Source organism: Sinohyriopsis cumingii, chromosome 19 (genome assembly GCF_028554795.1).
Source record: "Sinohyriopsis cumingii isolate HCF-2022 chromosome 19, ASM2855479v2, whole genome shotgun sequence".
Classification (NCBI taxonomy): Eukaryota; Metazoa; Mollusca; class Bivalvia; order Unionida; family Unionidae; genus Sinohyriopsis; species Sinohyriopsis cumingii.
In genome coordinates, this window is record NC_142979.1 from 5,141,664 (window position 1) to 5,166,508 (window position 24,845).

The window sequence follows — 24,845 nt, forward strand, 5'->3', positions numbered from 1 at the left end:
AGCTCTAATACATATTTCTAATACAGCTCTAATACACATTTCAAATACAGCTCTAATACATATTTCTAATACATCTCATATTTTTAATACAGCTCTAAATACATATTTCTAATACAGCTCTAATACATATTTCTAATACAGCTCTAATACAGCTCTAATACATATTTCTAATACAGCTCTAATACATATGTCTTGTACAGCTCATATTTCTAATACAGCTCTAATACATATTTCTAATACAGCTCTAATACATATTTCTTATACAACTCTAATACATATTTCTAATACAGCTCTAATATATATTTCTAGTACAGCTTATATTTCTAATACAGCTCTACCAGCATACATAGGGTTGGTTTATGTAATACTCACATTGAGCTATCTTGTTGAACTGGCTGGTATTGTAAATGTCTGTCCTGTCTATATCCCAGCAAAGCCTTCGTAATGGTGTCACGTCTTGATTTCCTGAACTAGCCAGTTGACCATGAGTGCCGCGTCGCTTGTCCTAGGCTTCAATAATCAATCTCTTCCATTTTTTGTACTACATTTGGTGCTATCTCAAATTCGACCCTGCTTGATGTTGCCAACTGTATTTTGCTTCTATTCTAAATGTTCGCTCTTTTGCGTCCTCTAGTCATTGTCATCCTTTTCTTGATTTTCTATCATTAATGATCCTGTAATCGAATTCAAATGTGAGTATGTTGATCACTTTCCCTAACTAGGACTTTCTCGGGGTTATCTTTACTAACTCAATTAAAGTCTTCAGTTGCATTAGGACTGTATACTATTTTTCTTCTTTTCTTGCTTTTGTTAAATCCCATTATTCTGTGCTATGCATATAGAATAGTACGGACTTACTTTTATCTTCTCTAAACTTCGTATCTGTTTTAGACGTTTACCTTTCCCTTTAGCGTCCGACAAATAAAATACATTTTTTATCTTAAAAAAGTGCGAAAGATTGTATTTTGGTCAGTATGTGTGGATGTCATTCAGTGGGCGATATTTGGTGTTTAGCATGTGTAATTGCGCTGATCAGTAAGAATTTACGATAAAGACGTGTGAAGGTTTGTGGGTTCTTGTAAGTAAGGATGTGTTTTGGTCAGGATCTGTTAGTGTTGACCAGTATTATTATTATTATTATCGAGGTAAAATGTGATGAAACGTATTGATCATCGGTTTTCTTGAATATACTACTAACGTTATCAGGAAAATATACAAATCATGTATATTTATTTATTATTAATCTTTAGGAGCGATGTATCAATTTTTGCCCGGTTTATAAAATGACAAGAATACATGTGTATTTTAATTGTCCGTTCTTTAAATGTTGAGCTTTTTGAATCATGACAAGCGTCTAACTTAATGCTATGTATATTCGTCATGGCAGAAACGGACACACTAAAGCCTGTATTTAATTGCCAAATAGGTAGAACAAAAGTAACTTACAGGTTTGAATTATCGTATTATCTTATAATCGTGAACATGTCATGAACATGTGTTTTACATTCAACGGTGAATATCGCATCCATTATCCTACAATAAAATTTGCCTCTTTTCCACCAAGAGCCGTTCATAAAATTATCTAGGTACGCCCGCATATTTATGTCGTGCAGTCCGAACCTGGCTTTTTCATCATTCTTATAATACTTTTGAAGAGCTCAGAATGCGTGAAACATATTTCGGAATGTGGAAAACGCACAAGGTAATGGGACTTTTCAGATACAAGTCTCCGAAATCCATTTAACATTCCGCTTCACCTGACACTGCTGCCTTTAACACTTCGGGTGGTTCGTGTAAAATGCGGTGTAAATTATGAATGACGCAGAGGTTTCAAGAAAGAAACTACTCCAGCTGTGACATTGTCTCTGCAATTCAGTTCAGGTACTGACACAGAAAACAGGTCACATATCTCTCCGTATTATATGCAGATTTTTTTTTTCTATACTACTAAAGAATAATGCAAATATGAGAACACTACTACTAAAGAATAATGCAAATATGAGAGCTATACTACTAAATAATACTGTACATATGAAATCTTTGAAGCTAAAGGAAACATAATATTTGCTGTCACAGTACAGATGACATTACTTTAATTCTTTGTGGCTCTTTTGAATGCGTGGAATCCTCTATTGAAATATTGAACTTCTTTGTAAGGATTTCACGAATGAAACTTGCCATTTCCAAAACCAAAGCAATCTGGACAGGAAGCAAGACGTAAAGTGCAGGAACATTTCATCAGAGATTAAAATTAAATTGGGGGACTGTATTTGCATCATTGGGATTCATATTGTTGGTATATTTGGATAGAATGGTACAAGTGAATCGTGAAAATAAAGCAGAAATCATTAAAAGTTGTTTGAACATTTGAAAAACATATCCTGATCACCAAAATAGAGTAAATGATTTTAAAACTAATTATTCCAACGATTAGTCTTTTTTTCAACACCCTACCATATCCTCCATAACGTTTTATCAGGGAATAGAATGAATTATTTTTCATCTTTTTATGGAAATCAAACGTACACAATGTTAAAAGAGATTTTGTGATTCAAACTTTTTGATAGCTGGTTTATCGAATATTGATATTGATAAACTTATATTAGCTTTAATATAACATGGATTCCTATGGTTCATCTACATCATAGCAAATTGTCAATTTTGATGAATATGAAATATGCGAGCTTAATTACCTGTTCTTATTAGGAGATGAAAATTGGACGACCTTGTCCAAAAAGACAAAATCAAAAAGCTTTTGAACTGATGTTTTACTAACCTGGAATCTGTTAGTAGAGCAAAAGTATACTCTGGACAGGAGAGGATTTTATGAAAAGAATCCATGGATGAACCCCATATAAGGGTGAACAGGGTACCTTTTTTATAGGAAATGGTTTGAATATAATGTGACCTAAATTACTGATACGTTTACAGACCAATGGGCTATTACTGACATTGATAGCTTTTGAGCCAAATATGGTCTCAATACAAATTTCCTTTCCTTTCAAGGTAGATTTCAAAATGTTAAGTCCTGATGTTAAACGTTACAGTTAGATATAAAGATACTGGTCAGACCGATTATCCCTTTAAATTTAGAAATTGTACTTTGTAACAATAAAAAATGTAAAGACTATCGGAAATCACTTTTAAAAAGTATTTAATACCAACAAGTGAAACAAAATACATATATATTTATAGCCTGACATATATGTAAAACACTCAAAATTACATTGGTTTCAATATATTGTTACTAATATACTTTTACCCGAATTCATTTCTGTAATATTTCAAACTTTTATAAATTGACTTGTTTTCTACAGTTTGATTGGATGTAAACGGTCACGTGATACTGATCTGGAATGTTTCACACATCGATAAATTATGCGGGCTACTTTTAGTTCCTTGTTTCCATGTATTTATGTGAAATTTTATGTATATCAACGCCTTACCATTCATAATAATAACAACGACCATCCCCACCATATCCAACCATGTGATTTCCGATCAAAATTTGCAAATCCCAGATTATAATCGCCCATTAAAAATTAAATGTAATTACACAAACGGTCATGCACTCCATTAATGGCTCCAGTTGCTTTACATGCCAATCTTCATAATTTATTGCATTTCTCTTCGATAACAGGTTGCAGCCGGTGTTAAAGGTCATAGTAATATGACAATCAAGGGGTCTCACTAAGATGAACAAGAGTTTTTGAAAGGTCGAAATGTGCAGAAAGGAACAACAACGGATGCAAGTGTAATGTTAAAAATAAGAATAACCTGGTTTAAATAGCAGCAACAACTATGTTTTAAAATTTAAAAAAAAGATCATATCAAGTTCCTTATAAAAAATCATCACTCGCTCTGACACTCTGCATAAAAATAAATCACTCTTGGCTAACGAAGAAATGGCTATCAGTTTTATTGCAGTGAAGAGGCTAATGAAATAAAACTTAGAGTTACCTAAAAGCGAACCTTTGATGATTAAATCTGCCTTTATTTAATTTGTGAGTGATTAGGTAAAATTTACACATCGATAAATACCCAACCATGATAATTTAATCCCGAATTAAATATATTGTCCTATGCTGATAAATATACTATATGTAAAAGTACCCTGGAAAAAAAACTGCATTTGTTTTGGAAATATAGTGAGATACAGGTAGAGAGGAATTCTAAATAAAGATTACATCTATACATATTAAATGAAATGGGATATGCCTAGATTACAATGATTTATTGTAGTTCAAATGCATGAATAATAGCATCATCTTTTAGTGTCCAATATTATTATTATTATTAGTAGTAGTAGTAGTAGTAGTAGTATCATATGCAGTTCATGCTCAACCTTTTAACAACGTCATCATAAGCAAGGTGCAGAGTCTGCAGTCCACCGGGGAACTTTGTTAATTTACAGTTGTTCACAATGTGTGACATGTCAATAGACAGTTGTTCACAATGTGTGACAAAACCTAAAGAGCTCCACGGCAACAGGAAAAGTTAGTGGCCTGGCCCAATCAGACAATGTTGACTGCACAACGACCCTGTCCTGTACAAAAGTGGTTCAGTGTGGTCCACATATAACGTGGAAGGATGAAGCCAGGAGGGGAGACAGATGACTCAGCTACGAGGGAGCGGTTTACAAGATCTGTTGAAGATCACTCGACGCTCCATGGCGAAACAGCTGTCATATCCTCCGGTAGCCAACCTAATCAGATTGGGCATCTCGATGTCAAGTGGACTGCTGGATGTGAGGTGATGTCCATGTACAGTGGAAGTTTCTCACTGGCATAGACCTTAGCCAACATATTTGTGGCTGCTTTCTAGCGACGCAGATGTAGAGGAGGAATGTTGCTGAGTACCGGCAGCCATGGTAAAGGAGTAGGACGAAGTGTTCCAAGGATTATACGCATTGCTGTGTTGAGCTGGGCATCAATAAACTCAGCGTGGGATGATCGAGCCCAGACAGGAGCGCAATATTCGGCTGTCGAATAAATGAGGGCCAGTGCTAATGTATTGAGTGTCTGAGCACTAGCGCCCCAGGTTGAGCCAGCCAATGTGCCGAGTAGGTTGTTTCGAGTGCTAATTTTTACTGTAGTTTTCTTCAAGTGGTTGTAGACTATCAGAGTCCAGAGTCACACCAAGGTATGTTGGTGTCCGGTCGTGTTTTATTTGATGTCCATTGAGGAGGATGCAAAGCTCACGGTTCGCATTTGCATTGTTATGGTGGAAGACGCTGGACACTGTTGCTGGAGACTAGTGTCCAATGTGTTTGTATTATAAGCTAATATCTAAAACAAATATTTGATTTGATGGTAAACAGGAACAAAGGACTATAATATCACAATCCATGTGAACTAGACGCTGTATGTATTCTATACCATTTTTAAAAACTATATTTAGTATCACTTATTTATGTCAGATTGTAGGGATGGTTTCCAGACCCAATGGTCAACCTATTACGGTGATAATTATTGATGAACTTTCAGAAATTATAGATCATCGTAAAAAGCGCATACCAATGATGATACAAGGTGTCGACATTACATGCCGACGTTGACTGAAAGAGTTTGCTCCCTTTGTCTATATTTCTCAAACTGTCCCTTCCTTTTTCACGTCCAGTACAACACAGAAGATACGTGTGGGAGAATTATTTAACCCTCAAAGTTAAATGATAGCTATAAATAATAATAATTTTTATTTAAAACAATGCATACAACTTGTCTCTGAGACAATCAAAACGTTTCCGCGTGGTTTTAGTTAGCATTCTCATCCGCTCCATGGGGCACATTGCTAAAATGAAACGCGTGTTTTGAAGGATCTTTTTTTTTTTCACGAAAAATGAAATGCGAACTATTATATAAATGAATTTTATTACGTTCCCTAACATATGCTAATTTCACTATTCCTGCGGTTTAAAAAAAATGTTATTTGGTATAAATAGAACATTTGCACCACTTCTACTGCTGAATTAAATCTGCGTTTACATTGAAGGAAACAGCCAACGTTTCTCAATAAATTCAAAAGTATATCACATATGATAATTCGAATATCAGCCCTAGACTGGACTGTTGTTATTGATGACTTTGCGCGTGCCTCAGACTTAACGACTGAATCTCTAAACATTGTATAGCATTCATATTGTTCTGATTTTCTTCTGAACACGCCATATTTAAGATCGAATTATTTTTTTCATTTCGAGAGTGATAGCTTTTCATCCAACAACTAATATGCACTGACAGACGTTGTTATCTCATACCAAACCACCATATTGATAACATTTCATTTAGAAGGTAGATTCCTGTACATTTGCTGGAATTATGCCTGTCAAACCAAAGCTAATAAAGTCATCACCAAAAATAGCTTTTTATAAATCCCAGCTGTATCGATTTCATTCGAAATCATGGTATAGCATGTGTAAGCGTGCAATATTTTATGAATTTAGTTTCATCAGCCATAATTATAAGCAAGCTGTAAATATAAAACCCATCGTCTTCGTCACGATAAGGAAATTTGATACGAGAAAGGCATTAAGCGGTACAGTTATATAGACTGTAGCTGATTTGACGCAGATCATTCTCAACGGGAAGCTTTGAAGATGATCACTCAGGCGAAAGCACTGCAGTTACATTCTCCTCGCATATCGCGCAGATTTTGATACAATTAACATGGACATCTCTCTAAAACAACCTTAGGGACATTAATGTCCATTAATATAATAATCGGTAAAAGTAGTTTAGCATCCACTTCAGTGATGAACCTGGTTCATTATCCGAAATACACTGACATAATGATTTTACTGTGTACAGGCATGGAAGGTGTGCTTAATATGCAGGATAAAGGGGGGGGGGGGAGGGATCTCACCGAAAATAAACTTTGATCTCCTTAATTCCAAGGTTATTGAAATAACTTGCCTATTATGGCATGAATGTTAAACAAAGAGACAATGCCACGTGAATGATCGCAGTTTTAAAGATATATGTTGATGTATACGTAATCTGCGTATTGAAGGAGTAAATATGCACAGTCTAGCTTGTTCAATATTTCCTCTCTAATATCGCTTAAACATTCAGCATGCAAGCGAAAAGATTGACATCTAGAAACAAATTCGAAATGAACAAAATAGGAAACAAACATTATAAAAAATGAATCCAGATGCTATCTTTATATAAAATGTATAAGCAATTCATGTTTGTCCATTATATTTCTTTGAGCAATTGGTTTTAATCGTAGATTAGGCTTAAATTTTTTGCTAAAGGAGGACAACTCTTGACCATATTTGCAATACATATCTTTGACTATATTCTGGTTAATATGATCGTGATTGAGTCAAACAGCAAGTGATTTCTTATAAATAAGTGAAACGTTTAAGCTTATCATTAGCTTTCTAGTACTGGTATTTTTCTAGGAGTAAAGGATTAAAAGGCGTCTGTAAAAGGCGAAATGGGTTCTCATGTTCCCTGGTAAACATTTAGCAAACTACGTGAAACACTCATTCGGAGAAAATATAATTATTTTAACAGCTTCCCCAAGATTTTCCAGTGGATTGTATGAGATTCACAGTGGTATTCGGACATACGTCTGAGCCCTAATTTAATACTTCCTCTCACGTTCACAGAACGAAACCATGGTTATAAGGCGATCGAAGCCAACGTTGGCGCCTCCTATAATTTTCGCCAATTAAATGTAACTGGTTTGAAGAGCTTGTTGTCAAAATGTGTAACGTTTTGCATTTTCCAGATACACATAACTTCCACAATGATAAATCATGTGTGGTCAGATGCGACTGCTTTGTGAATAACCACAACAAATAATAAGGCAAATACTATTTCAAGAACTGTTGAGTGTAAAATAAACAAGGTTTATCTTTCCAGGTTTCTTAATTTCCGTTATAAAAAAAATAAGGACAATTTTGTCTAAAGTTTTGTGATCTTCGTGCGAACAGGCTTTGCTTAAACTGGCATTTTATGACTTGTTGAGACTTGTTGAGACCACAGTACAAATATGATTCAACAAACTGATGAATAACAATATGGATAAATAAATAAATAAGAAAGAAAGAAAAAACAAAGGCGATAACTTGAAAGATGTAAGTAAAGAAGAAAGAAAAGAAAGAAAAGGAAGTACAGAAATGTTAGAATGATTGCTAACATTATTGTATGTACTCTTTGATAAAACATTGCAACAAAATTAGGGTCTTCGTATATATCTTGTTAGATTTGAGTGATTACTTGTTTGGTAATTCAAATCACATGTACACACACACACACACACACACACACACACACACACACACACACTTCTTTTGTAATTAAGTATCGGTATTGTGAAAATATTTTTTCAAAGCGAGTAATTAACCAATTGCTAGGCACAGGAGCCGTTCGTACTATACTGTATTCACAAGACTTGTTGTAGCACGGATTAGCTTCGTACATGGCTGTTTAAGACAAAGAATTCTCGGAATATTCTCACGTATAACTGTTTAGTAATTAGAGATGGCAATGATTCTTTGTATTAGGTGTTTAGATCATATCTGGTCTTGAAATGCGTACTGACAATTCAAACCAATGTAAAGCAACAAAAAGCATTCAAGTGTGACGTTACGAGTGGTCTTTACTTTCATTAGAGAAGAAATATTTTTAGTATTAGTGCGTATAAAGAAAACAAAAACTTGAATTGAAAACGGAAGTTACATAGGGGTCCTTAGAAAATGAGAAACATTGACCGCAAGCTAGTCGCACGCACGTGTTCGACATTGCTCTGATTTTTTTCTTCTCATTTATTCTTTTGTCTTTTCTTCCGCTTGGCCGTGAAGTGCTTTTAATTGGCGTGCTTCAATAATATTGTAAAAACCTTAGATGATAAGCATAGCCTTTTTGTGAGTTCGCATTATTTCCCCATGAACCATTCCAAACAATAAAGGATATATTCCTTTATAATTTGCATTTCTCTGACACAGGTTGGTGCTAGTTTTTTAAAGTTAAGATGCAGTCAGTGCCTGTGAACTTTATTTTAAACTACATCATTTTCAAATATGGGATGTAATACAGGTTGAAAATACATTTACTAATGGAGTAAATCATATTTATATAATAATATCCACGTGGGTCTAGTAATATTTAATTCATGTTTAAAGATATATTCTCGCAAAATTGCATGCACTCGCATGCACAAAGGATATATTTTTTTACCGGCATGTTATTATTCCTAAATGTAGAAGCAAGTAATGTTTTATCTAGTCAATTGGTACCATGCCAACTCGAATAGCTCCCACTTTGTGTCAGCAAATAATACGTCCGATAGTATGCTATACTGTTCGTATTGAATTGCACAATATGCTTGGTCTGATTCGCCGATTAGACCCTTCCACCCAGGAGTGGCTTCCCGGGGCTCTAGTTTGACCAAGTGTTAATAACAAAGAACAAGACAAGAAGGCGAACCAAAAGGATTGAATTTTTTATTTCCTAGACCGCGTTTCTTTTGATCTTTGTAAAACAGAGATAGATAGATAGATAGATAGATAGATAGACAGACAGACAGACATATATATAGATAGGTAGATAGATAGATAGATTGATAGATGGACCAACGTGCTGTGGACGGACGAACTGACAAACGGAAGGATGGATGGATGGATAGATAGATAGGTGTGTCGCTAGAAAAAAGAAGAGGACGAAGAGACTGAATTCATAAACCTAGCACTACCTGCACCATCAGACTCTTTGATGTGTACATACGAAGATTGTATGTAACGAAAATAAGTTATTGATATATATATATATATATATATATATATATATATATATATATATATATATCAATCCAGTTCATTAAAATTTTTGTCATGTGGAAGTAAAGATAGTGTGACTGCCTTGCATATCAACAATTCATGATACAGAGATCATTTATTTATCTAATGTATCCTTGATATAATATACCAAAGGCCTGGCACATATTAATTTTAAACCGCTCCGGTGGCCTAGTGGTTAGAGTGTCCGCCTCGGATGCGGGAGGTGGTGGTTCGATCCCCGGCCGAGTCATACCAAAGACAAAAATGGTACTAACAGCTGCCTCGCTTAAGACGTTAGTGTTAGGACTGGTCGGTCTGGTGTCAAGATAATGTGACTGGGTGGGACATCATGGTTCATGTCTGCGGCATGATGTCCCAGTGCTAGACATCACTTTAGACTGCAACACTGCAGACATCGTAGCGATATGACTGAAAAGTTGTTAAAGCTACGTTAAAAATCCAAATCAAACACACACACACACACATTAATTTTAAGATAGACAGCATGGGAATAAGGATAAGATTGCGATGTACCCATTGAGTAAGATACTTTTATTAAACAGGATTTTGTTTTCACTTAACGCATTTATTTCCCGACTGTATCTGAATAACGTTCCAGATTATCGCTAGAGGTCGCAACGGTGTAGTTAAAAAGCTGAAGTGACCGTGATCATTAAACAAAATCAAAGGGCTAAAAATGTGAGTGCTAGGAACTTGTAAATGCTGCTTGTTTAATACAGTGGTGATTTTCATTTGGTTAAAATTGATGTATTTATACCAGAATGCCATCTTCAAGGTCCGGATAACTGGATCGAGCAACCATGCTAAATATACGTTCGACACTGATTATTACAGTTAGGTATCGGTAAGATGGAGTAATGAAACTATAGTAACGTATGGGATTTGAAAGTCTTGCAAAAGTATGCTTATTGCAGAGACGGTACTCATAAATATATTTTGAATAAACGCTGAGAGAAACAATAAGGGGAATGGTAAACTAGATAGGTGTATTTGAAAGTCATTACTGTGAAATTCGTTTGCGGTTTAAGTAAAATACAACAACACTTAATTAGCTATCTACAGCCTTAAACGAGAAACACAAACATGACAATTCAACTAACATTTAAAATTAAAATTGTTATTCACATATATGCAAATGATCCATAAAAAATAACAACGAATTCATTTGAATAATTATGTAAACCATGGATACGTTACTAATATAATACTTATGTACATTATCGAATTTGATGACTGGATAATCATTACTATTTTCAAACCAAGGTATACTCATAAAACAATCATTTCCACGCCATTAGCATGATGATTTTAAGCTGTTATTATTTTAAGATAATCAAGGTAAGCCACAAGACATGATTGCCGTACATGACTGTGCGTCTTTGATTTAGCTTCACCCAGGCACATTTTCTCCCCAAAAATCAAACATTCCCTCACTTAATGTTATTAGGCCAGATAACTTTAAATCCAGATCTACTGAAATATTCTCTTCTTGGGCGCAGAAAGCAGCCGTATTTGATTTGCTAAATTTCCAGATATTTTGATGCTCATTTTAGTTCCATTCGCATTTCTCAATTCTGCTCTCCTTATAAATTATAAGTGCATTATTATCAATTCCTGTGTGTACATAAGCAAGTTTGCTGGAATAATGTTATATGTGGCATATCACATGAATAGTACTAATTAAATTTGAAAATAGTGAATGGAACAGGGGTGTAAAATTTAATACAAACGTGAATAGCTCTTTCTTTCTTTCTTGTCCAAATTTTCTAATAATGCACCAGTCAAAACAAAATTGATCACATTTTCCATTGATTCTCAATACTCATTTTCAAAACAGTTGATGTACGTCATGATGTACAAGCTAAGCTATTGATTTTCATTTTTGAATCTTCTATTGAAAAAAGAAATTATCTTCTAGTGATTCAAATGAGAAAATATATCAGTCTAGAATTAAATGACATCAGATTAATGTACTATAAAGACAGCAAGAACAACAAATCGTTGGAGGAATTTTTGGATCCTATTTTCTTAATGTTTTCCTAGCTTCTTTAGAACCTAATTTGGGAGTGGAACATATAGATGAGAAGAGAAATGGAATTTAATTATATTGAAATGTTGGTGTAAAAGTAGTCCTCTCTAAAAGATTCTAACAAGACAACCTTGTTTTCAAGACATCCTTGTATTTACGATGTCATTGTATTTATGACAGCCTTTGTATTCGTGACGTTCTTGCATTGAAAAATCCGTGTATTCACGACATCCATGTACTTAAGACAGCCTTGTATGTTAGATAACCTTTACTTAACACATTGTATTCAAAACATAATTGTATTTAGGGCAGCCTTCTTTTAAGACACTTTTGTATTTTGGACATCCTTGTGTTCAGGACATCCTTGTAGTCGATGCCTCATTGTATTCAATGAATCCTTGTACTTAAGACTGCCTTATGTTTAAGACATCTTTGTATTTTGGACATCCTTGTGTTCAGGACATCCTTGTATTCGAGACCTCCTTGTATTCAATAAATCCTTGTATTCAAGACATCTTTGTATTTAAGACTGCCTTATATTTAAGACATCTTTGTATTTTGGACATCCTTGTATTTTGGACAGCCTTGTATTCAGGACACCCTTGTATTCGAGACCCCCTTGTGTTAAAAACACCTTGTAATTAAAACATCCTTGTATTTGAGACATCCTTGTATTTTGAAACATCCTTGTATTTTAGACATCCTTCAATTTGGACATCGTTTTATCCATGACATCCTTGTTTTTAAGACATCCTTGCATTCAAGATATATTTGCATTCAAGACAACTTTTCTTCACGACATCCTTGTATTCAAGCAATCCTTGTATTTGAAAAAGACATCCTTGTATGTAGGACATCCTTGTATTTAGGACATCATTGTATTTAGGATTGCCTTGTAATTAGACAAGAAAATGAACCATTTTATAATTTAATTGGTTCTATTTATAGTTGTATGGACCGAATTTCCGTTTGTAATTTTTTAAAAAGATTGAACAGAGAGAAAACATTTACAATTCCACATCAACATAACAGTAAAATAGTACAGTGCTAAACGTATTGAAACAATATATTAAATTTGTGATTATATTCTAACATGTTTGTTGCGGCAAGTCGCTTTGTAAACTTCGCGAAAGAAACATCTAGAAATAAGGAACAAGGATTACATATTTTGTGTATAGCCAAGACACATTCTGTCAATTTAATTTAAAAGAAGCAACAATATGTATCATATACTTGCGTTTCAAAATTTTGGAGTGAAATAATCTCCAGAGGATTGAAATAATTTCCAGAGGATTGAAATAATTTCCAGAGGATTGAAATAATTTCCAGAGGATTGAAATAATTTCCAGAGGATTGAAATAATTTCCAGAGAATTCGAATGATATTATATCTAAAGCTGAAACCACACAGCCATCTGTACAGCAGAAACCGCTTAATCATTTCCATCTTGATAATTATTTATATAAGTCTTCATAATTGCCTTTTTATATATCATCTTATAATATACAGGTTATGATATTCTGTTTACAGAATTAATAACTAAGGAAAAAGTACAGAAATGTGGCAAATAGGGGCGGGAATCCTCCTCTACATACAGCCACTGATCCAACACAGATTGGTATAAAGCTAAAAACGTGTTACTTCTTTAGAAACCTATTAATGAATGCAATATGTAATCGCTGGGATTTATCCAGATTTCTGTAACAGATCTTAGGGCTATTATTAATGTACTTTTATTACACTCATCTAGAGCTATGTTAATGTATTATAGATGCTTTATTGCTTCAAAGGAAACATTTTCATGTGAACATCCATAGAATATCGATATTACTTGTCGGTGGACTCATTCTTCTTGGCAAAATGGTAACTCTAGCTTCCACGACCAAATATAATACGAAGTGCTAACTATATCTTAGGCATCGGGAGGCTAATATTTTGCTTCTCTACACCTATCCCTCATAAAAAGGGAAATAACAAGACCATTTTATTTTTCATTTCAATGTTTATGTAGAGAAGGAGCTGGCAAAAAACTAGGCAAGTGTTTTCTCAATCACATGGCGCATAAAACAGTAAAAGTCTTAAAGCATGAATAATAAAACAAACACTGAACATGACATCTACTATAAACAGCACACTGTGAAAGTGTTGTTTCAAATATTCATCAAAAAATAATTAATATATCTATCTCATTCAGTACTGAATAAAATCAGGAAAGGCTGGTACGTATGTGGATTTAATGGAGATTAGGGCTCTAATAATAATAATATCAAAAATATTAATATCATCATCAACAACAAAAACGATAATAATAATAATAATAATAATAATAGCAATAACAAAAAGATAATAATAATAATAATAATAATAATAATAATAGCAAAAAGATAATAATAATAATATTATTATTATTATTACTATTGTCATCAACATCATCATTACTATCATCATCATCATCATCATCATCTCTAGTACGTAATACAAATGTTATATACACACCAGCATCCCATTTTTGAAGCATATCAAGATTAGACATTTCTCTAATAGTTTATGTTTATTCTGTTGCAGTACCTTATTGCGCATGATGATTATATCTGGAGTCTAGCTTTTGGACAAAAGTAAACTTCAAGGTCAAGGGAAATACTACAACTTTGGAGATGCATTTTATGTACCTATCGTTACGCAGTATACTAGTATTCTATTTAAATACACTTGTCTGGATACCACGACCTTGGCGTATATAGGCATTTATGTTCCCGTCTTATATTGGTTGGAGGTGGGGTGATGGTTTTGAATTATAAGGTCCTCTTGATGATTTCTGTTGGGCAGGGTCATGACAAGTGAGCCCTATGAGGATGTGATTTTGGAAAGATACCCATAAATCAAAGAAAATACAACCTTCATGGAGGATTGCACACGTGCATTTATAAATCTTGATGCGTAATTATCAAAGTAGTTTGACAAAATAAAACAGTACTTAAGAGATGAATTTTAATTTGACAACTGTATCCGTACAATATCTTTCCTTCTCTACTACGATTCCTCTTCTTCTTCTTGCTCTTCTTGTTCTTTCTCTTCTTCTTCTTCTTCTTCTTCTTCTTCTTATTATTATTATTATTATTATTATTATTACCATTTCTTTAGTTATAGTTTAAACGCCAATGAAATGATCGCACGTGTAATATTAATACATGCCGTGTACAATATTGCATATACCGTGTACATATTATTGTTATTTTTTTTCTCCAGATTTACAGTCCTCTATCGCTTTCATATAGCAACTTCTTCTGCTTCGCTGTTATTGTTTATGAATAGTATGTTTTTCAACATTATGGCTAAGATTAGTCGTTGACGGAAAAATGTTAGATTCCGTTACTGGAGACGTACCCTATTGATTATGGATTTCTAGTGCTGGCCATTGAAGACTATAGTCGGGCTACTATCCATTATAAATCATACCCAACCTCCGGTCTTTGAAAGTATGTGCCTCGTATTGTTATTATTATGTTGTTGATTATATAATCACTTTAAACCTTCCAAATTTCAAACCAAACCGTTCATAATTTGGAAAAACAAAATCGCCAACGGCAAATTCAGTGTTAAAAGGATCTCTGTTTTCAGTTGACGTAGCAGCCTGACGTACACCACAAGGTGCATTATATAGATGAGAGCTCATTTGAAGAAGAAGAAGAAAGAAAACGTTGCTAAATTTATCATGTCACAACGTGTAAAATACCAGCTCCTATAACCAGTAAAAATAATAAACGGGAATGAAACTACATGTACTAGAATCTCTAAATCATAAAAATGTAATGCCTGCACAATGTAGGCGTTGTAGTTTTATGTTGCCACACATTCCAAGAATAATGCAGCCTGAATAAAAAAGCTTTATAAAGAATGTATTCCAGGCAAAAATGCATTTTGCACAAGTAATGCTGTCTTTGTTAGGACAAAAGCTGTCAACCAATATCTACATACAAAATAGATACGTAAAAGACCATAAATATATATGCAGAATCCAGGAACATCAGGCTGGATTTTAGCACAGTTTCACCTGAAATTATTTTCTTATTCTAGTTACTTGAACCAGTGATAAACATACTTCCTCTAATATTTAGCTTGTTTTCTGTTGTATTCGTTTTTGTTTGTGTTTTATGATGTTTTTTCTTTTGATTGTTTCTTCTTTTGAGGGGTATATGAGTGGGTGGGTGGGTAGCTATGATATTTCTCGAATTCTATATTAGAACCTTAAAGCAGAAGATACAGATGTTCTTACAAAAGAGCGATCATATTGTTTATCATTATCAATTGTTAAAATTACTCTATCATTGTCAGCTTCCAACTTATCTGAAACAGTTTGTACAAAATATCGAGCTCAAATTATTATTCATCGATTGGAAATATGAATTAATTTATAACTTACAAATTTACTCTTTACTTATTTTCTTATGTTTCCTTAGATGAATCCAAACATGTTCTACATATAATAGGCAACGGTTTTATAATATTGATGTATTTTCTTCTGATACACTTAGTTCAATGACATGATAGCAGCTATCTTGCAAGGTGGTTTTAACCAGACAAATAATTTAGCATTACATCACCATACATACATTATACAACATATATCAAGGACGACAGGAGTTGCTGAAGCATTTCGCAAGTAACAAACAAAAGAAAACCTTCAACATATCATGATATTGTGTCTTAGAAAAAACACTTTGTTCAGAATTTAAATTTAGATTCATATGAGTGTTATAGCTGGGACTCGATCACATACAGCACTATTTCTTTAAATGGATAGTATGATAGTTTGTGTGATACCTGATGCTTCTATCGAATATATTATCGACATATGTCTTTAAAGATCATGAAAATAAACTGAAAAGTGGAACCTAAGTTTGAACACATTTTTGTAGATCGCAAAAAAGCCTTCATTAACAGCAGCGTATGATTTCTTTTTCTCTCCTTATTGAAACAAGAAAAGGGAAAAAATTCACTACCCTTGTTGTTGTTTTTTTGACGAAAGAAAATAAAAATACCTCTTCTTGCCATTGACGTATCTTCTTGAAATACTTTGACTATGCATTTCCACTTGGTTGAACGATTTCCTCTAATGAAATCAATTAGGTTTGGATTACGAAATAATTACAACCTGTCAGTTGCATATCTAAATTGTTGCCTATTTCATGATTGGGACATGTGTCAGATTCAGGATAATTAGTCAGAAAGCCCGTCGTCGTTGCCAAGATTGATATTAAAATCTTAGTGTTTCAGTACTAACAAACAGCAAACAATCTTCCTTACAATTTTGTTTTTTTATCAAAGACATTTGGATGGTCGATATATGCTTCTATTGTTCCTCTAATCGCTGATATTGCCTGACAGGATCTCTGACCTTGTTCAACATTGCGAAATAGACTTTGAGAGGAGATATTTACTGAGTATCAGCGAAAATGATACCTGTCAACGAAAAGCTTACACAGTCTTAATTACTAATGTTCGGATCTTCCTAATTATCCCTGTTGTATTTATCTCCATTCATCCACTCTTCTCAGAAATCATAATAATCTTGTATAGCATTCGTACCAACTCATGCGTGAACGACATCGATGGATCTGATTCCGGCATTAATTATAGAACTCATTTTACAAATACGCATCCCTTTATCTTTGTCACGATACGTAACTTTGATACATTAAGAGACGTCCGTTTTTATACCTCGCGCAACCTTTTAAGCAGAAAACGCTTGGATGGCAATCAGTTGGGCGAAATAACTGAGGTGACTCACCCCTCACACTTCGCCTTGAAACTTCTTTAGTGGTCGTCAATATCCATCGAAGACCAACGAAGGGACAATAATGGCTAGTAACTTCACAAAAGATAATGCGGATTATACTTCCACTTTAATGGTGAGACAAACTGATAAAGGTATCGAAAGTTTATTTGAGATTCTACATAAGACATTTGGGTAGGTAATAAGCGAAAGCAAAACAAGACAAATGTTTGACAGGCCTGATTATTTAACGCTGCACAGAGACAAAGTATCAACCAATCAAGGTAAACTCATATAATATTTTTCTAAACTGTTTTAAAGATAAACACGCTTGTGTAAATATAATAATGAGATAATATATGCCCTCTTGGAATTTCAAATACCAAAACAAAATTCGAATGGCATTATGATAATACCTCATAGATACGAAAAAGCAAATAATTAGTCATTTACAAGGAAATTAGTGAAGCACTGACAAAGTCCCAGGATAACATTGACACTGATGGTATGTGAAATGGTCAATGGCATTCACCTGTTTATATTAGTACACAATGAACATGCTTGTAAATATTTTAAGACTAACAAATGATGTATACGTCAAAAAGTTAATCAAATCTATTTAAAATAGTAATATCGGGTTGAATAATAGAAGTTTATCTCAATAGCCCATTACGCAGTCATAACTATTGCAAGGAAACCCAAATTTATTCAGAGACATTACGTGCAATAGGCAATCATATTTCCTGTAGGTTGATGATAACAAGAGTACAAAACCAACTGAAGTAAAACTCTCGAGTACATTTAAAGGAAAAAAGAAACATGTAACATCTCGCTGAAACCTAAGGATGTACATGCAGTTAGGTTCAAAATTGATACAATGAGTTGTATTCCTGAAACAACATAATTAAAACGTAAAATGACCTTGAGATAAAATTCAAACACTGAATGTTAACAGGGCTTCAACATATTGATCTTCGTAATATTAATGAAGAACAGAAGCGGTAGGACGAAGGTAACAATCTGCACAAACGAATATAAAGTTCTCAAATGTAAAATGATACTGCAATCGTCATGAGGACAATATGAGATAAACATTTGGTGTTGCTCAGTCTGCAATATAGGAAACGAAACTATCCAAACGGATCAAATGGTGGTTTTCCTGTTTCAGAGATATCAAAATGGTTGATTCCTAAAGTATACTGCAACAATATGAAACGTGAGTTCGCAATAACATCAAACGAATCATGACGGATACATATTAATCACGTATCCTTTTTAAAACAGTACACTTTTACAACGACCTGATTGATGACATCAAATGCAATATCCCAAGGATTGCGTGTATTGTTTACCACAGATGAATAAGAATGTTCCGGGGCTTTTTAAGAGAGAGAGAGAGAGAGTGTGTGTGTGCTTTGGATGTTTAACATAGTTTTAAAAATTTATCAGTCATATCGCGATGATGTCTGCAGTGTGGCACTTTATAATGATGTCTAGCACTGGGACATCATGCCACCAACGTGTAGGATGATGTCCCACCCAATCACATTATCCTGACACAAGACCAACCAGTCCTAACACTAGCTTCTTAATGCTGAGCGCCTACCGAGGGAGCTGTTAGTACAATTTTTACAAGTCTTTGGTTTGACTCGGCCGGGGTTCTAACCCGTGAACTCCCGCATCCGAGGCGGATGCTCAAACCACTTAGGTCACCGGAGCGGTCTTCAAGGATGAGCTAAACGACACACCAGTTACAGAGTTCTGGGATTAAGAGTCATACACTATCCAAAGCAGCACTGAGTTCTTACGATGAGCAATATTATGTGTTGGTTATTATAAACAGTTTGCATTACAGATACGTAATCGACCAAAATAAAATGCCATGTAATGAAAAGGAAATTCCATTTTCATTCAAAGTTTTTTTTCCTTTGTTCTGTTACAAAGTAACTACAATGTCTAACAAGAAATCGGTATATAAAAAAATCCCTACCCATTCACTAGTTTTAGATTAGCATTCACCGCAACTTTTCGGAAGTGATGTCCTACCGAAAACTAATTGGATACTGCGATATCTATTAGACCTATCCAGCTATGAAGACGAGCTTTGTGATTTAATTTAATTTTAAGATCATTAAAAAGATGCACAAAACACTAATCACACGTTATGAAATATAAGCAAACAATTTTCATCTTGAGTCTGAAAAAGAGTGTTTTCAAATAGCATCGGAAATGTCTGGTGTCTTACAATTAACAAAGATAATTAGATAGTCGGATAGGTCTAATAGATATCGCAGTATCCAATATATCATTATAAAGTGCGACACAATGCAGACATCATCGCGATATGACTGATATGTAGATATTACTTCGTCCATCCTAACTCCTGAATATATATTCCTGAATATATATATATCGATATTTAAGTGAAATTATTCACATTTTGTTACGTTGTGGTCAGTGTACAATATATAGAAGAAAACTTAGACTACAACTTCTGAGTCATTTGGATGTCTAAAGGTTTCTGATTCTGTCATGTCATTAACGCCAGCGGTGACGAACAAAATCAGTCAATAAACTCAGTCATAGAATAAAACAAGACATTTTCTGATAGATACACAAAGATGTACAATTTGGCTCAAATATGTGGTAACACTCTTTCAGCGCCAAAACTGTCAGCAAGATATTAGAGTTTGACATATGTTTGTACAATAGTTTAATAAAGTTTACCTGATGTAGGTAGGTTTGCGTTAGTTTGCAAAGCAAAATATTATACTAGAATAATGCGACTATGGTATTTGCTCTACAGCAGAAAGCGTAGGAGAACATTCAAGGAGGACATTATTTGCCGAAATTCCTTTCCTTTAACGTCTTGTTGTCATTAGCCGTATCATTAGCAAGAGGATTATTATCTGGAGAAACATAACAGAAAGGGTGGTAGAAAAGGCGGGAGTTCTTTTCTTAATATTATCACTGATCCCACACAGTCGGCGCTAAAGCCTAAAATGTTTCACTAAGTATGAAACGCATTTAACTAGCTTAATAAAAGAACTCAGCATCAGTAAGGATTTCAGGCCTTCTTAATGCATTTTGGGGGATGTCGGATTCATGCTTACTGCGTTTTTTATGCTTTGTACTCTTCGGTATCATCAGTATCTATACTCATTTACTGTCCGTTCTCTTTGTTCCAAGCGGACCTTTCATAGGATATGCATCGACACTGGCTATGTAAGTCAACCTTTACCGGTTCAATTAATTTTAGCATACAGTACAAGAAAGTGCCTGTCCTTTAACGAAATATTTATTTTTTTCATACACCCTTGTTTCCATTGATTCACAGAATAACTTGACATGTAAAGCTCTATGGAAGTTTATGGTTTGTTTTTATCACTCTTGGAATTTACCAAATAAGACATCAGTGATAGGAATGATGTGGAGTAATCTTAGTATTTCTTTTAAAACAAATCTATATCAACATGCTTTAAGTTATATTAAATGAAGCTTTTCAACAAGCATGAAAAGAAAGATTATAATGGTAAAATATCGATGATAACACATGTATTGATCTACCTGTCTGTTTGCATTTTATACCATTCTATCATGTTAAGTTTTTGTTTGTTTTAAATTTAATTTTTGTTCGAACATATTTAAGTAAAGTTGTGGAATAAATAAGTTATCTAAGAATCGTGGACGGGCAACATGAAAAAGATTGTAACTTTATCTACGCAAGAATTACATATGGAGTCACAGTTCATTCAGTAAGCTTTGTTACAAATACAGTAAGGCTGTATTACAAATACAGTAAGGCTGTATTACAAATACAGTAAGGCTATATTACAAATACAGTAAGGCTGTATTACAACTGCAGTAAGGCTATATTACAACTGCAGTACGGCTATATTACAAATACAGTAAGGCTATATTACAAATACAGTAAGGCTGTATTACAACTGCAGTAAGGCTATATTACAAAACAATTGGGCTATATTACAAATACAGTAAGCTATGTTACAAATACAGTAAGGCTATATTACAAATACAGTAAGGCTGTATTACAAATACAGTAAGGCTGTATTACAAATACAGTAAGGCTATATTACAAATACAGTAAGGCTGTATTACAACTGCAGTAAGGCTATATTACAAAATAATTGGGCTATATTACAAATACAGTAAGCTATGTTACAAATACAGTAAGGCCATATTACAAATACAGTAAGGCTGTATTACAAATACAGTAAGGCTGTATTACAAATGCAATAAGGCTGTATTACAAATACAGTAAGGCTATATTACAAATCCAGTAAGGCTGTATTACAACTGCAGTAAGGCTATATTACAAAACAATTGGGTTATATTACAAATACAGTGAGCTATGTTACAAATACAGTAAGGCTATATTACAAATACAGTAAGGCTATATTACAAATACAGTAAGGCTGTATTACAAATACAGTAAGGCTATATTACAAATACAGTAAGGCTATAGTACAAATACAGTAAGGCTGTATTACAACTGCAGTAAGGCTATATTACAAAATAATTGGGCTATATTACAAATACAGTAAGCTATGTTACAAATACAGTAAGGCTGTATTACAAATACAGTAAGGCTGTATTACAAATACAGTAAGGCTATATTACAAATACAGTAAGGCTGTATTACAACTGCAGTAAGGCTATATTACAAAATAATTGGGCTATATTACAAATATAGTAAGAGCAGCAGGGAAGTTGTACAGACCAGTGGTTCCAGACCAAATAAAGCTTCCTACGAGAACTTTCTCCGTAGAAGCCTCGGATTTCAAAAATAAGCCTTCCTACGAAAATTAATTTGCGTAAATTCACTCCCGACTGCAATTTTTTGTGTGCAAATTCAATGATTCCAAACAAGTATTTTGGGGGGGGGGGGAAATTTATTCTGGTGTCGATGAAGTTTGCAAGGTTTGGCTGCCGATCCTAATTTTACCTCGCATTAAAACAATATATTTGAAAATAATATGAGTCCGAAAGCTAGTACAGTTGGAGAGCCTCATTCTGCTAGATTAGCGCGAGAGCAATTAGCGGCATTAAAGAAGCTTATCCCGACAAAACAATTATTTAAGAGAAATGTTCGTGGTTACGAAGATGTGCAACATGGAATTGCCGAGGAATCATCGAAATGGTTGAAGCCAGTTACCGGAACAATCGAGCAAGTTGTATTTGGTGACGAAAAAGATCCAGATACCAGGAAAAAGGGAATTTTTCCCATGTTGAAAGGTATTGAGGAACAATCACGAACATTACCCGATCGATTAGGAATAGCAGCAGCAGCACAAGGGCAACAACCTGCAATTGATTCTGGAGCAAGTAATGGAAAACCTGGAAGAGGAAAACCTGTAATGATAAAAGGGAAGTTTAGCATCGAGAATTTAAGAGAAAATTTCACCGATGAGGGATGGGAAATAATATCACGACCGCTCTCGACACTGTATACCATAGATCAAATTGGTCAATTTGCGGAAGATATATTTAGTATTCGAAATGAATATTTGACTGCAATAGGAAAAAAAAGATACGGAACTCGTGATAATTGGTACAACATGATATATAAAGTTTACTCGGGAAAAACACATGTGAGTATGGTAACGGATCCGCGTTACAGGAGATTTTTAGAAGCAGCAAAAGACACACAAAGATATAATAAGCAAGTAGCAGAAGAAAGAAAACAACTGGAGAAGGAAAGAAAACAACAGGAGAAGGAAGAAAAAGCTAAAACACGAAGAAGAAAAGTAATACCACAGGAAGAGGATATTCAACCACAGGAAGAAGATATTCAACCACAGGAATTAGGAGCTAGACCAAAAGAAAAAATTCCACCTCAGAAAAAAGAGAGAAAATCAAGAAGGAAAAAAGATCAGAGTGATCAAGAACAAGTAACTCAACCAAGCGAATATAAACCATCTGTGGGTAGTAGTTCGTTTGTAATTGATCCTAAATTACCCGCAGATAATTATTTGAACAAGAACTTGTTGTTTTTACTCAGTAACTATGATTCAAGAATTCAGATGGCTGCGGATGATTCTCTGGTAAATAAAAGATTTTTTTTGAAAAAAGATATTGTTGATAAAGTCAAAGAAATTGATTGGCTGGCTATAATTTATTTTGGTAGTTTAGGAAAACCAATAAAATATTCTGATGAAAATTTTATAAAATTTGTATCGGATGTTGGTATGTATAAAAAATCATTAATAACATTTTCGTCACCTACAGTGGCGAGTGACACGTTAATCCCCATGATCCCCCCCCCCCTTCCTTTTACTCCCCTTTAGAACAATCACTTAGGAGTGATAGTTCTTCTTCCCCCTCTTTTGATCTTCGCCATCCTCCTCTCTCTCCTACATTATATCCAAGGGGTCCTCCTACAACGCGTCCCCTTTGGGCCGGCTCCCCACCTCCAGAACCAACATCGACAAACTGGAAACCACAGGAACTTTCACCCAAAGGAAAATGGAATGTTCCGAGAGATGAGCACCCTGCTGCTAGAAGCCGCGATCCTCAACAATTACCATATTCGCCAATGACGTCGCCACCGACGTCGTCAGGGACATCACCAGGGTCATCTTCAACGCCGTCAGACGAAGTATTTCGCGTAACGCCATTGCAATCTCCAGAACCAAAAACAGGAAGCGGATATACCGTTTGCCCTGACAGCGTTGTCAACGATGTATCTCGCCTTGAGGTATTAATCGGAGGAAAACGAGCCGGAAATAACTCTCGCGAAGTAATCAACGAAGCCTCAGATATTTGTCAGCGGTTATTCCGCGGTGGCATCATTAATTCTCACATTTACAAGGAACTTGTCGATGAGCTCATCGATTAAAACAACACAATTGAAATAACATGATTGTTCACAAACATCAGCGCAGACCCAAACAGGTCCGCATAGTAAACTCTAGATTGCCCGTGTACAAATATATACACGGTAATGGATTTGGCGATATCATTGGAAGTCTCGTTACGCGAGTAATACCTAAAATCGGACCCACGATCAAACAATTCGCGTCAAAAGCAATAGGAAAAATCGGCGAGACTGCCATTTCTGGTATCGGTAATTTGGCCAGCAAGGGTTTCAATGCTGTCAAAAGTAAAATATTAAATTTAGTGCGCAAAAAACAACCCGTCAAATTACCCATCACCAGAGAAATGCCACCCGAAGTCAGTAAAGCCATAAACGACGCAGCAAATAAAAAAATAAA